This window comes from Poecilia reticulata, linkage group LG9, assembly GCF_000633615.1.
Source record: "Poecilia reticulata strain Guanapo linkage group LG9, Guppy_female_1.0+MT, whole genome shotgun sequence".
NCBI lineage: Eukaryota > Metazoa > Chordata > Actinopteri > Cyprinodontiformes > Poeciliidae > Poecilia > Poecilia reticulata.
Window position 1 is genome coordinate 9,593,443 of NC_024339.1, and position 15,905 is coordinate 9,609,347.

Here is a 15,905-nt window from a genome sequence, read left to right on the forward strand (position 1 = left end):
CTGCACATCCCAGATGCGCTGTTAGGATTCTCACAGGATTCCTGTAGATCCAGTTGTGAGAACACAGCTTACTCTAAAAAAGAAAAAAAACGGAATCTCTGGAAATCCATAAAGGAGCTTTTTGATGTGAATGCGCAAGAATTTAAATTTGAAGAAGCAACAGGCTGTCAAAACGACTAAAGTAAGACATTTTCCTTCCACCGTGGAGATTTGATTGAAAGCTCCTTGGAGCAGAATGTGTTAACCTCTGAAAGGTCTCACATTATATGCTGTTTCTTCCCAAACCGTCATGGAAACTCTGGACGGAATCATGTGAAATATGTTGGATGTACATTTGGAAAAGGCGGAAGGCGATGCAATCTTTCTTTCTCACTTTTTCCAGACTTGATGGAAACCAAACAAAGAAGTGTAATAAATATGACTTGCATATTTCCAATTTCCACCCAGCAAATAGTTTAGTTCGTTGTCCTGGACTAATGGCATGACGTCCTATTTAATGTAAGACTTTAATGATTTAATTAGCTATTCCTCGGGGTGTTTTGAAAAAGGAGAGTGCAGGTTGCTGAGGGACATTTTTTTAAACATTACTGGAGGTTGTGATGGACCAAGCGGTTGAGGGAACAGCCAGGCACCGTTTTTAAGTCAAAAATAATCATTTTTTTATTTAACCCAAACAAAATTTGAGTAAATAATAGATAAAAATGGCAAAAATTGGGCCCATAAAAGAGGTCAAAGTAACAACTCATAATAACTCAGACATATAGACCTAACTAACACAGACTAAAGGGGAAACTTAACCCTCCTGTTATGTTCGTTTCTGAGGTATAGCAATAATGTTCGTGGGTCAATTTGACCCGGGGAGTGTTTTATCATGCAATAGTGTCAGGAACCAAAAAATTCCTCCGCAGGGGGGGCTGCAAATGTGTAAAATGAATAAATTTTCAATTTATATGTAGAGTTCACCTATTAAGACAAATAGAAAAAGTTTCATGCAATAAAAATACTTGCAACTATTTTAAAAATATTTTTAAACTTTGAAACGGGTCAATTTGACCCGCAACATAACAGGAGGGTTAAATACTGACTGATCAGGCCACATACAAAACACCAAGGGGAAAATACACAAAAATCTAACTGAAACTAACGTAGAAAAATCCCATTCCCCCCTCTGGATGATGAGTAGTGGTCTGAACCAATTTGCAGTCTCAGCTGGTTTGCTCCACCCTTTCTCCACCTCTCTGCTCTCCTAAAGGATTGGAGCAGCCAGCACTGAGGAAACTCAAAAACAAACAAAAGGTTAAATCAAGCAAAACACAACAATGTAGACTAAAATGTGCGCACTTATTCCAGAATACAATGTGATGTGTTGCCTTCTAAACCAAACCAGTTATTCTGTAAATTAAATCCTAGACTTAAAAAAAGAAATAAGTGAGGTGAAGCTATTTGTAGTGAGAGTGAGTGTGAACCTGTTGCGTGTGGTGAAAGTGAATGTTACCACATTTGTGTGGCTGTAACTGCAGCCATCAAATATGAATATATTTGTGTCTTTATGAATTTGAAAAAACTACAAATTTTAAAATCCCCCCCCCCCAGTTTTTTTAAACTGTATCATTATACCAAACTGAGAAAAGATCAGTTCAGATAACTGGTTAAAAACCTATACAGCAGGAGGTCGAGACCTTTTGTCAAAACTGTCAACTCAAAGGTTTGTTATTTTTAAAAACTAAAATCACCAAAAATGTGTTAAGTATGAACACATTTAACTAGACAAATAGAGTAATCAAATTTTTTTTTTGTAAATCCAAAACGTCAAATGTTTGCATCCAGTTTGCTAATTATTTTGAGCTCAAATGAAGAAAACTGAAACAAATAATCTAGGATTCGGATCTTAATACATCAATTAAAAGCAGCGTTTAGAGTATAAGTCAGTAAGAAGATTTGATCCTATTCACCATAAAAACAGAAGGAAACCAGAGCACTTGGAAATTATGGATCATTTTGTGTTACATGTAACATGTTTGTTAGTATATTTTAATTCAAAAGTCATAGTTTTGTAATAATTTATTTAATTCAGTTTTGAATTTTTTTTGTCAGGTTATCACAAATGGACCTTTAATGTAAGTTTCTGCTATGGAGGTTTAGGTTAAAATGTAAACATTTAAAATCTCCATAGAAAGGAGGAAGCACAAAAAAAAATCATAACAAACATGTTTGGATTTAAACCTTTTCTTTCACATTTCATCATTAATGTGAACAATTTCCTGCCTTCAGTACGATCCGCCTCCTTTTGCCAGGTTCTTTTTTCTGGTCTCGTCATCATGTTTGGTTTGGGTTCATGCGTCCTGCCTGGTGTGTTTGTGTGGGCCGCTTAAATCCCAGTTGTCATCTTCTCCCACTGTGTGTGTTTCTGCTCACATCTTCGGCGCTCAGGTCGCATTAACCCACTTCTCTCAGTTCATAAGCGAAAGGATGGAAAAGCTCCCGGGCTCCTTCACGCCGTCCTGAGGTTCCCAGCGCCACTGACCGACCGGCGCTTTATTTACCGCTCGTATTAACATGCAGCATGATAAGCATATTTTCCTCAGCGCGACTAACAGGATGCTTTATCACCCGACGCAGATTCCTCCCTGTTAGTTTACAACCTCGTAAATAACTTTTCTTCCAGATGAGATTTAACGCCCAAGTTTCTGCTGCAAAATCAGATTCGACTTTCAACAAGAAGACACATTTTGGTTGTGAAATATTCCCCCCGGAACGTTAAATCACGCCTTTGCTTCATAAGCAGGAACACGTTCAGAAGATGCAACGCGACAGCCGAGTTACAAGTGAAAATTATGAACTGGTTTGGTTTAAACTTTTAAAGATTTCCTCTCAGAAATCACCTGCTAAACTTGTATATTTTCACTGCGTGGCGGCGCTGAATGATAAACAGGTGTGGTTATAATTATTATCCGAAAATATCCCAAATCAACGGGAACTTCTCCCTCTGAAAGAGACCGACTATGACGACGCAGCTACAGATGTTCCTGCTCTGACAAAAGAGGAAATAACCCCCAAATTATCAGAGAAACTAATAATAAACTAATTCATCAAGCCACGCCGCAATTATCTCCTTTGTGTCTGTGATTAGACCCGATTTCCCATTAATGCTTTTGTTTTACCTTTGCTGTAATTGTAGTTAATCATGTCAACAGCGGAGAAGCGTCGCATGTTTTTGGCAGCGTCATTATCTGCAAATCTGCATCTTTAATTTGTTGATTCCCTCTTTAGCGGAGAGAAGTGGGGATGTGATCTCCAGCTCCATGATTACGTCTCAAGGAGTTGAGACTCCGAAGGAACCGGGAAGCTCTTCCCTTTCTGCTGCTGGGAATCTAAAACTTTTTGTTGCCTTTTTTTTTTTTTTAAGACCAGCCTCACCTTTGACCCCTTGGACGCCAAATCCATTTCCCCCTGCATTAGCCTCATCATGGATTTTAATACGTGGCTCCCTGTAGGAAGGGAGCCGCCCACACCCAACCCAAACACCGCGCCCCATCTTGACAGCTCACTCCAATTACTGGCCCTCCTTGTCGCATGGCCTGCATCTCTGTTCAGAGCAGATCGCATGTGACCCCGTCCAGCAAGCCGCTGGTGGAAAGGGGGGGAAATGAGGGAACCATGCAGGAAACAGGAGAGTCGAAACCAGCATTTCCCAAAAACAAGCAGATGCTTATTCTAAAAATATCTCTAGAAAATACCTGTTCAGGGTGTCTTAAATTCATGAATCTAAAAGTAAGGCCTTAAAATTTCTTAAATTCATTTAAAAACAATAAGTTCAATTTAAATATTTTCATCATAGGTCTACATTTTTTTGTGGCAGAACTATTTAATCTCATATTTTATGTAGTTTTCTTTTTTTCTTGCGTTACTTTGAGTCGCTTTCAGACATCTTCACTGCGTTCTGTGGCAGTTGTAAGTAGCTGCCTTTACCCTCGTTAACTAGCTAGCTAGCAGGAGTAAAACTACTTGGCTAGCAAGCTAAAAGGCTAGCAGGCGTTATCCTTTACCCAAACTTTAGCCCTGGTAACTAGCTAGCAAGCTAACAAGGGTGAAGCTAGCTGGGGTTTTTTTCTTACATCCATCAAGTCCAAACTTATTACCAGTTGGCTGGACGGTGTTAATCTTAGCCTTTGGCTCACTTCTGTTGTTATTTACCATTTTCTTTGGTACATTTCTGTCATGATACAGGTTTTAAATTTGATTCATAATGGTCTTTAAAAGTCTTACATTTGAGTTGGTGAAGCCTGCAGAAACACTGCTGCTATTAAATGGTCAAACAGAGAATCTGTGTTTAATAAAAATGTCAGAAATTCAAAGTAGTTGTCATCTTCACCCAAATGGATTCAGCTGATTAATTGTAAGTTATTTTCAACTGATTCTGTGTGTAAAACAGAAATTTGTTGCTTTGCGTCACGTTTTGCCTGGTAGATGCTCTTTCAGTTATCAGCAGCTTTGTTTACTTAGAGCATGTAAAACCCTGATGTTTAAGCAACGTCGGGCTTTGGGTCCATCTGCATAAATGAGAGGAACAGAGGCTGAGCACACGATGCATTAAAGAGCTGCTTGTTGACGGCGCCGTGGCCTGCAGACACCATGTGAGCTTATGTTTCTGGTGCAGTTCTGAGTGTTTGTGGCGTCTCTGCCGGCCGCTCTGGGAGGACGTTTGTGCCGAGGATGCGTAATTTAAAAGTACAGATGAGCCCACCGGCTCTCTGCGGACGCTGATACTCTGTGGCACCCAGAAGGGAAATTAACAAATGGCCTCTTGTTTATTTTTGGTTCGTGTTCAGAGTTCTTGCTCCGAAGTGTTGCACATGTTGCCTGAGCTGTTCCACCGCAGAGCTGAGCTTCTGGGACATGAAACAGCTGCGTGTCCGCTGCAGAGCTGCCTTTCTTTTCTTGTTGTTTTCCCTTTGATTTTGATGCTGCTGCAGTTTATTTTAAAAGCCCTTCATTTCTTGTTATCAGTGTATTGTTTTCAGATATAACAAGTCATAAATACATCCAGGTCTTCCAGATTTGGTCTTCAATTATAAGGAGAGAGGTAAAAGTAATTTAGTTTTTGTGTTGTAGTTCTGGTAAGAGAACTACAAGTCCCATGATGCAGTGCACCAAAAAGCTCTTTATTAGGGGTATAGGTGTAAAAAAATAGGAGTCACATTCCAGTCTTTAATCTTTAACAGAGGCATAAACATGATCCTTCCTGCTTTATTTCAAAACTGAAAATAAATTGGTTTTTAAATTACTTGTCGAGATTTCACTGCTAAATTAAGACAACAATGTAAAAATGTCAATTTTTTGGCCTCTAGGCCTCCTAGATCAGGGATCATCTTCATGCTAATCTGTATTTCTTAAGCTGCCAAATAAGAAAAATACAATATGATTATAAAATACTTAGTCTGATGTGCTCTGGATTAAAAAAAAAAAAGATCTAAAACACCATTTACCATCATACAGACTCAGAAATGAACTCCAGTATTTTGTTATTCCATGAATTATGAAAGAAAAGGTGATAAAGTCCAACCTGATGAATATTTTTTAATCAAAAGTGCGTAATCTGAAATCTGAAACATGCCTGCATAGGTGTAGTCAGCAGTCTTACATCTAGAAGGTGTTAAATTCTTCATTGGTATCTTTCTACATGTAGGAAATAAATGGAATAGATGAAATTGAAAAATTTAATAATTTTAAATGGAAAAGGGTGTCCGTACAACATTAGTTACATGTATGTAAAATTAATGCTTTAAATTGTCTTAGATTTCTTTTTTTGATTTAAGTTGGCCTTACTTTTTCATATTTTTTCCCAGGACTTTACTGTCAGGAAAATGATTGAGTCACACAGACCTCGAGACGGTTGAGGCTACCGCTAACTAGCTGCTAATATACCTTTGATAGCTAGCTAACGAGCTTTTTGCATCTATCGTGTGTAAATACCACTTTGTGTGCAGTTGATTGGATGAATGTCTGTGGAAACAGATAATAATTCTCTTTAAAAAGTCTTAAAAAGTCAAAGTAAAAGCGTGTGAATCCAGAAAACCAGCTGAGACGCTCAGTAGGACTCCAGAATTACACTACAAAATGCAACATCTTACCCAGTAATTTTAGTTTAGATTCTAGGGCAAATATCTTGGTAAACTTGAAACAAGACAAAACTAAATTGAAAGTCACTTTTCAGAAAGATATAGGAGCTTGTTTTGAGTGAATAATTTCTTAATATTGATCAAAAACCACTGGCTGAACTGGCAGATTGTTTCACTTATAACACCAGATTTTACCACATGTAAAATCTGTGAAATCATCTGTCAAAAGAACAAGCAGTATTAAGAAATTATTTATTTAAAATAAGCACATATATGTTGCAGGAAAGTAACTTTTAAGTTAGTTTTGTCTTATTTCAAGTGTACTAAGATATTTACAGTAGATCAAAAATACTTGGTGAGATTTAACATTTTTCAGTTTAGAAGTAAACATCCACTGATTCATGTGGGATTCTGACCATTTTGTTCAGAATCCCGAACTTCATTATGACATTTTGTAAAGATGTTGCATTTCAAGCCATCGGTTCTGAGTCCAGGTGTTGTCGGGACACCATTTGTTTCTGGATCTTTTGCATTAGATTCCAGATTTGTTGGAGTTTTAAAGTGTCACTCTGCAGTTTTCTCGTTCCAATCTGCCCACCTATCTGCTTTTCTGCTCAGGTTCCATCCGCACTTACATTTTTAGAAACCACGCACAAGTCTGGAGAGGAAGTATTTAAACTTTTATTAAAAGAGCCACGGCAGCGAGCTGTGACTAGTTCTTCCTACAAGCATCTGTTTGATGCTACATGCTCTTAAAAATAAAAGAAAAAACGGAAAAGTGGGGGGGATTTTATGAATGCGTGGCACAATGGACGATAAAACCAGCAGCGTGTGAGGAAACGTTGGGCGGGGATTCGGGTTTCACGGGTCGTAAAATGTGCTGGCTCCCAGCAGGGGAAGGTGCACTTTCTAAACTGGCTCTGCGGCTGATGGAGTCGGTCGATTAGCCGGACAGCCAGTAGTCTGAGTGGAGTGGGTTGACTCGGGCAACGCGAGAACAATCCCTCCTCTGTCTGATCCTGCTGGCACCGCTCCACGCTCGTCCTCCCACGGTCTCCCTCGCTTATGATTATTTTATCATTTTAAATTCTTCATGCCGCATCGCCGTGGCACCGGCCCCGCTCGAGCTCGAGCAGAGCGGCGCGTTGGCCATACAGTACATTCACACTACAGCTATTTGGACGGCGCTCTGGTGTGGCTCTGTCCCGGTCCCTCGGTTGGATTCTGCTCGTCCATTAGTGCCATCTGTGCCTTCATGCGCCGTCTGTGAGGGCCCCGTTGACGCCAAAACGATTGGCATTTCTCTGGAACAACCAGAGGGACGGTGCCCAGAGCTTTTAGCTGCCAATGATGTGCACTTACTCTGACAAAACCAGAGGGTGGTGGCGGTGGTATTGGTGGTGGTGAGGGGGTGTGAGGAAGCAAACAGGAGGCCCGAGCAGAAAACAGCTGCAGCTTCAGTCCTGCTGCTTCCATGTTTAAGCTTCAGGAGATGCCACTTATCCCTGCATCAACAGACAGAGGATACACAGTTAAAAAGCTCTTTCATCATTTACATTCAGGACGTTTAGCCGGATTTATTCTGCTTAAAGGATATCTGCTTGAGTGAAAAGGTAAAACGGTCAAACTCTGTCTTCAGCCAGCTTGTCCTCGTCGTCACGAAAACCAAACCCAGTTTTCTTCACGCAGAAACAGAGCGGAGCAAGCAGCCACTGCACTTGGACCGAAACAGTCAAACTCATTTTAATTTGAGATAAATCAACAAATAAATCATAAAAAATCATGAATACAACTGTCTGTTATTAACACACTGTTGAAGACGACACCTTTCTCTACATTCAGTTTTCACTTCTTAAAACTAAAGGGGCAGTGTTATGTAATAGCGTTATTTTATAACACAGTCAAGTAACTGTCAAAAGAAATTTGACATCGTAATTTAATGGATTGGAATTGGGCCTCTATCTCTTTAAAACCTCCTGCTCTTTCTGAAATCTCCGCCTTCAGGAAGTCATCATAACATGGCTCCTCCGTTAACCCTTTAACAACATTTCTATCAACGTTGCATAGAGAAGTAGCTCCTATAGTGACCTCAGCAGAAGGTCAGTGCCACCAGGTGTTTGCTAATTGCTGCTGGCTAGTCTGTAGGAGCTGCGGCAGAGGGATGCTCTAAAGCAGAAGCTTGGAGGAGGAGCTGCGTCTCAAAGGCGGGGCTTCATCCTCCCAGTCGTTTTGCACAGCTGTATGGTTGCCATGGAGATTAAAGGATTTCTCAAACATGCATGAAAGAATCCAGGCAACACTTAACACATGTTTTTGATGAAGGAATAAGATTATTTTTCATCAATATCAAGGACATATTGAAGTTTAGTTAGTTAGTTTTGTCTTATTTCAAGTGTACTAAGATATTTGCATTAGAAACTAGACCAAAAGTACTTTAGATGTTGCATTTTTGCAGTGTAACTTAGCAAATGTAAGAGAGACTCCATACCAACGATAACGCCCTGTGCTTTTTTTTTTTTTTTTTGATAAATTGCACACAATCCAAATTGCCTGCAATTATCACACCCACTTCTGACCGCTAACATTTAGAAGATGCTAACCCTTGTTTCAGACGAGTGCAATGAATTTGTGGTCGTATATTATTAATCGAAAAATTGTCTTTCATCAGACAGATGATAAATCAACAAATTAAACTAAACCCAGACAGAGGAAGCTCTGAATCTTTATGTTTTCTGAAGCGTCTGACTTCTGCTTTACAACTGAAGTGAACAGATCCTGAAAGTAACTTATTTTCCAGCATTTTCCACAATTTCTGCTAATATTAACAGTTGTGTGGAGAGCTTTTCTTTTTTCTCCCACCACTACACCTTATGTGCTTGTATAATCTTTATTCATCTCTTTACAATCCGTAGAAATGCCTGAGTTGTCAGCGAGCATCATGTATTTGGCCGAGTCTCAGGTGGCTCTGATTTCCCAGCAGGCCAGATGGCAGCGCTGTGTGGGCAGTGTGTGTGTGCGTGTGTGTGTGTGTGTGTGTGTGTGTGGACGCGGGGCTGCGAGATGAGGGCCAGTAGCCTTGTGGAGGGAGGATTGCTCACACTCTGGCTCTCTCCTCTGTTCCCCGTGCAGCTGTGCTTCTCCCTCCAACTTGAACTTTTAATGTGTTCAATATGTGGCCGAGGACTCGGAGTAAAACAGAACACATGTCCGGTGGCTGAGACTCGGCGCCGAGGCGACAGCAACACTGCGTACACTTGTTTTTTTTTTAATTAACTTGTCAAAGTCTGGTGCCTCCATCAGACTGAGACGAATACTTGGCACTTTTCGGACTGATGATTTCACTTCCGGTGCCTTCAGATAACGCCTCTGAATTTAACCTGGACTCTGTAACCCTGAGAAGCTGAGAGTTTAAAAGATGTAAAGATTTGGAGAACATTGACTGTGTTGCAAGTTTAATTCTTTTGAATCTGATCGTTTCTGCAATCCCTCAGGAACGGAACCCAGTCAAAGTTTCACTTCCTGCAGAATGAAAAGCTGCACAATATATTGAACAGCAATAACCAGTGAAGGCTGCGATTTGGATTGTGTGCAGTGTATCAATCACAAAGCACTGGATGTTATAGATGGGAGTCTATTTCATATCTGTCAAGTTGCAGAAACACCTAATTTTACAAAATATTTTCTAGTGCAAATATCTTACTACACTTGAAAGAAGACAAAACTAAAATACAAGATATAAAAGCTTGTTTTAAGTCAATAATTCCTCAACATAGATGAGGCAGATTATTTCACTTATAATGAGACTTTTTTCTTATGTTATACATGAAATAATCTACCAGTCGAATTATTACGTTTTAATCAGTTTTAGGGAATTATTTCCTTTAAACAAACTCCTATTTCTGTTTCAGTGCCTGCCGTACATCACCACATTCAGCCCTGAAACTTTAGTTACTCCATTGTTTTGTTTTGTTTTATCGCATGAATGAAGATGGTTTTAGACGTGATGCTGAAACATTTTTAAAAGATCTCTGGTTAAGCTTTATATTCAAACAAGACAGAATGTAAAACCCCTGCAGCTGTTGCAAACATAGATATCATTTATTTTTTATTCTTAAAAGAAACGTGTGTGACTGAGCAAACCTAAATCCATTTATTCTCATGTTCAAGTACAAACAGAGCAGCAGAAAACACACACAGAGTTGACACACTAATTAACTGTGTTGATATCTTTATCCACTTTAAATTTGCTGTTTATTTCAATAAAATGTTAGCAGAAAAACAGATAAGAGTTAGAAAAACTAGTGATGAGTTGTGCAGGCGCCCTGTTGCTGTTGGATCAAGTAAAACCTAGATTAACTAAGATACTGTATGGGCTGCGAAGCTCCAATGTGCGAGGGGGAAAAAAAGTCTCTGTTCTGGTAATAAAGTCTTTCAAAGCCCGAAAGCTTATCACTGCAAAATAAGCATCTTGCAACTGGATTACAACTCTCATGCTTGCAAGTGTTTTCACACTCCAGTCCAGATGGGAGCTTCGTTCTGTAACCTAAATAGAAGCTTCTTTTCCTCCATCTTTTGTCTTTGATATCGTAAATGTGACACACTATACAGTCGATTAATTCGCCCAGCCAGTACAAATATTTGGAGAGGAGCTAATACTCCATCAGCTGTGTTTATTTCCTTGTATTTGTCTCCCAAAAAAAAAAAAAAAACTGTGAAGGAGACTCATTTCAAACTTGTTCTGAGCAAACAGACACAAAATGCAGATTTGTTGAGCTCGTAGAGAATTAATGCACTCTGATTTATTCATTAATTGGTGAAAGAGACCCAAGAAGAATCAATTTATTATTAGTTGGACAGCTTAAAGTCTACGAGTTGGAAAAGTGTCTGATTGTAGGAGGGAATTAGTTTAGATAATAGATTCAGGTGGAAAAGAATTATTCAGATGTTTATGTTATTTTTCCACTTTGACGCCGAAAATTGTTTAATTTTCTGGATTAGTTGAGGTGATTTAGGCAGCAACTCAAATCTACTTACAGTTTGGTGAAAGCCAAGTTCCTCTGGAGAGTTTCTATGATATGTAATCTAAAATAATAAAGAATAAACAATGTAACACACTATAAAATACTAAAAATAAATAGAAATATCAGTAACAATACACCAAGAATCAATTGGTAAACGAAGAAGTGCAGCAGCTCAGAGAACTGGGGAGCAGGAAGACATTTATGGTTTTAAAAACAAGTTAAAAATATTAAAATGAAGATAAAACAGGAGTAATATTCTCCTTTTTCTGTGTACTGGCTCAAATTAATGGTTCTCTTACCTGTTGCAGACAGATTTATTGTTTCAGCTCGAGTTTACAGAAAAGTGGACAAATCTTCCAGCTAGCTAGCAGCTACTCATAGCTCCTCTGTTTTCGTTCATTTTAGACATTTACAACTCAAACACAAAATATTTGGTGTTTACCTTTTAAAAGAAATGCTCATTTGTTCTCAGTTTTCTTGGCGTTGTGTTACTCTGAGCTACGTTTCCAGCTGATCAGTCGATCGATACCTCAATCACTTTAAATTTGCACAGCAACACTTTCTATTAACCGAAAGTGTTGAGATAAAGATAAACGAGTACAGAAATGAGCTCAATCACCTTCAAGCTTTATTCTGGTGTTTGGCATCTTTAAACTTTTTATTTAGCCAAACTGGACTGGATGACACGCTGAGAAAACAAATACATTTTCTTATTAACTTTCAGGAAAAGCAGTAAAACATTAAAATCAGTCCAGACTGAATGCTAAGACAGCAGGCAGTCTGCAGGAATGTGCTCCTGCTTTTTGTAGCAGTTTATTGATGAGTTGCAGCTTCAGTAAAAACCAAACACTAGTAAAAGCTTTTGAGATTTTTAATAACACATTTTTATACTTTTTAAAGCTAATGTTAAAAGCAGATGACTGCAATGAGTTTATCTCACTTTTCATCCATCTTCTTTTAAAAACTGACTAACTTTGTAACTTTGGTAAACTCTTAGAGCAAAAGTGCCAAACTACAGGATGTTTTATGTCACCCTCCAGACTGTAGAGTTGCTTAAATAATATTTAATTAATCAAATCAAAGCAGTTCTTATCCATATCCTACCAAATTACATCGATACATAAAGATGTTCCAAATTATTTGATTTTAAGAAGTACTTATCAACTAATTATTAATATTTTAACAGTTTGTTAATGGAATGGAATGAACACTTCTGTTGTAGAAAATGGTTTAGGGAGTAAAGTGTAGAAAAACTAAGATTTTTCCATGAAATATGGATTTTTCCATGCGGATCCAGATGTGAAAACCAGGCCAGCATGTTTGGATGTTTTACTTAAAGAAAGAACTGAGAACATCAAACTTTTCCAGGCGTTGTAGTGACCTGTGGAGGAAAAGTCAACTAGTCTCTAGTCGATTCACTTCAAGTGTAACTTCAACTGTGAGGTTTTTTATTTCAGTTTCTGGTAGATTAAACTGGCCTATAGTGAGAATTTTATTTAGAAATTTGATGACATTAGAGTTCATGTAATCAAATTCCTAATCAGAAAATAGTTAGTCATTTTTGTTACATTAATTAACAGAAAGCATGGCCCTTCATGCTTCACTGCAAAAACACAAAATCTTACCAAGTATTTTTAGTGCAAATATCGTAGTGCACTTGGAATAAGACTAAAACTAATTTACAAGTAACTTTTCAGCAAAATATATAAGCTTATGTCAATAATTTTTGTATTTAGATTTTAAAAAGTAATAGTTCCACTTTTTTCCAGTAATGAGACATTTATTCTGTTTTTAAGTGGGGGAAAAAAATCAGCCAATAGTGTTTTATCAATATTGTTAGTAAAACACATCATCTGAAGCTGTAATCCTATATGTAAATGAAGAGAAAAGGTTCATACGTCTATTTATTCAGAGCATTGAAACACTCTGTTCACAGTGATCTGCTTTCAGTGCCATGTTGGACCGCTCTTGTAAATTAAGAATAGATGCGGCTTTAATCGGTTTAATTTGCCGTCGCCATTCAATATATTTCCATTAGCTCCAACAGGAAGCCAGTGGAGTGTCTGTAATGAACCTTATTAATCACAGCCCTCATTTGAAAAAGTCTCTGTGACCCCTCCACCCTCTCCACCTGACTCACCCACCCGTCACGCTCCCCTCCGTCCGTCTGATGAGATTCCTCTGATGCTTCACGCTGACATATTCAGACTATTGTTCCGCCGCTCTGGGCGGCACAGGTGGGCCTCCATCTTCTCCAGCATGGCCCCCGCTACAGAGCGCCGCTCCCTGCCAAGCCAAACCCCCGTTTGTCCTCTGATCAGGGAAGCTGGAAAAGGTTTGACCGTATTGCGGCGCACCTGCTTCACCCGCTTCACCCGCTCAGCAGACACCCCTCCGCCCCGCCCGGCCCGGCCCCGCCCGGCCCGCCCCGCGCTGTTAAACCCGTAAAATCCGCTGAACTTAGCCGCTCTGATGGCCGCAGCCAAAACAGCATCTGATGTGCCTTATTTGTTGACTGTGTGAGATTAGTTGCAGAGGGTACACGTCGAGGGGCTTACCATGCAGAGATGGAGCGGCGCCCCCCACCTCCCCTCCACCAGACACCCACCAGCCTTGCCAAATAATGAGAAAATGGAAGACGCTCCAGCTCGTTTAAAGCCCCTCGTCCGTCGCAGTCGGTCCACGCACATTTGGCTCCCGGGCCAGACTGTGGAGCAGAAACCGTCCGGATCCGCGACAGGAACGCGTCTACGAGACGTTTCTATCTGCAACAATCTGCTTTTGTTTTCCGTTTAGACAACGAAGCAGGTGTGCACACATCAGAGGAGCGACTGAGCGCCAGATCAAACTTTATCAGTCACTCCACTCACAATTAAGATCGACTCCTTCCTGTTGTTTGTCTTCCTCTGTGTTTCTATGGCAGATGGTCCTGCAGAATCAAGTTCCTGCTAAAACAGGAATGTCAGACTCGTTTTTATTTGAGGTCACATCAAGATCATTAATGTCGTCAAAGGGCAGAAAGCAGTGATCAAACAACCCGTTGACACTGCAAAAACACAAAATATAGGAACCATAGGAGCTGCAGGATATAGGAGCTTATTTTAAGTCAATAATACTTGAATAGGGATTAAAAAGTTCTGGTTCTACTGGCAGCACTTTTCACTTAGAATGAGACATTTTTACATCTTATTAATGGATATTTAATAATAAGGAATTACTGACTTAAAACAAGCTCCTGTATCTCACTGAGTTAATTTTATCTTATTTCAAGTGTACTGATATATTTGCACTAGAAACAACTAAAAACTAGTTTCTACAACAAATAAACTGTTACATTTCTCTGAGTTCAATTTTAAAGATGTAACAATTTTTTACAAATTTTCGCATAGTTGCAGTATATACGAATAAAAACTAATTTGATTTGAGAGATAAAATAATACTGAAGCACTCAACTGTTGTCTTAAAGTTCAGTTAGCTCAACATGTCGGGCCGGATTTGGCCCCGGGGCCTCGATGACCAAACTGGCCCTGTTTTAGGAAGCTGAATATGTGACGCAACAATCTCTGTCTGATTTCTTCAAATGTCGTAATTATACAATGCAAACATGTCAGAATTACTGCCTGGCAAAGAGAAGAGGCAGAAATATCCCAGAACCATCTGAAATGTTCAGTTCACACAAACCAAGGAATCATGTTTCTAATAGTTCATGTGAAAAACGGATTGTTGTGCAGGATATTTTCTCCTTCTGACGTCATTATTGATACAACTTTATTCTGTTGTTTTTCATTTGTTGATCACACAAATTTCTGACTTTTGTTCAGCAATCAGCCCATTTTATTAGATAAAAATGTTTCAAATTGACCCAAACCTTCAGGAAAAGTCAGATTAGAGCTCATCTCTGTTAAAGGTGATGTTGTTTCTAAAGGACAGTTATTTTTCTACCTTCATCTGGTCTAAATGTTCATCCCAGTTTGGATCCAGGAAGGTTCATGGTCAGATTTCACCTGGATGTTTTTCAAATTCATGCTTTTTCTATTTCACTTCGGCTGAGTTATTTTCTTTCAGTCGTCACCTGAAGACGTTTCACAAAGCAGCTCAGACCCAGTTATATAAACCTGGTTTAAATCTGATACAGTTTCAGCTCCAGGACTCACATTTTGTGCATTTTCTACTGATTTTTTTCAACGTTTTTCACAGCACATGTACATTAAAGCTAAGTTATTTTACTGTATGTTTCAAACACTATAAAAATCATCAAGCTGTGCACAAATCAAAACCTGAGACTCTGCTAAAGTAACCATTTGCTCTCAGAAAGTGAAAAATGAGAAACTGATGGATGAAATGCAGTGATTTTCTCTCCTTCCAGTTTATTCTCTTTAGAAGAGAAGATAAAAAAACTGTTTTCTTTTTCCCCTCATTATTTTCTCAACCCATTAAAACCGTGTAGGAACCCTGACAGTTGAGGTTATTTCTGAATATTCCAGATATTTTTTTGCATATTTTGTCTTTTGATTCCACATAAATTGCACATATTTCAGTATTTGGCTGCATTTTCTTTACACATCTTCCAAAAATATTCAGTGAGCTCATCTTAGTTCCTGAAACAGGCATTAATGGATCTAATTTAGGGTTAGTGGGTTTGTGTTTGAAATCAGGTTACATTAGGGACAGGAGCGGGTTCGGGGCGTGTGTGTGTGTGTGTGTGTGTGTGCGTGCATGTGTGTGTGTGTGTGTGTGGTGAGGCAGTGGAGGATTCGCTGTGTGA

At 39.1% G+C, this 15,905-nt stretch overlaps 1 protein-coding gene across 1 annotated transcript in view; it reads left to right on the top strand.

The window, feature by feature from the left end:
* Positions 1-15,905, top strand: part of antxr2a (ANTXR cell adhesion molecule 2a) — an 81,839-nt gene that overhangs the window by 65,096 nt on the left and 838 nt on the right. The gene's annotated exons all lie outside the window — the stretch shown is intronic.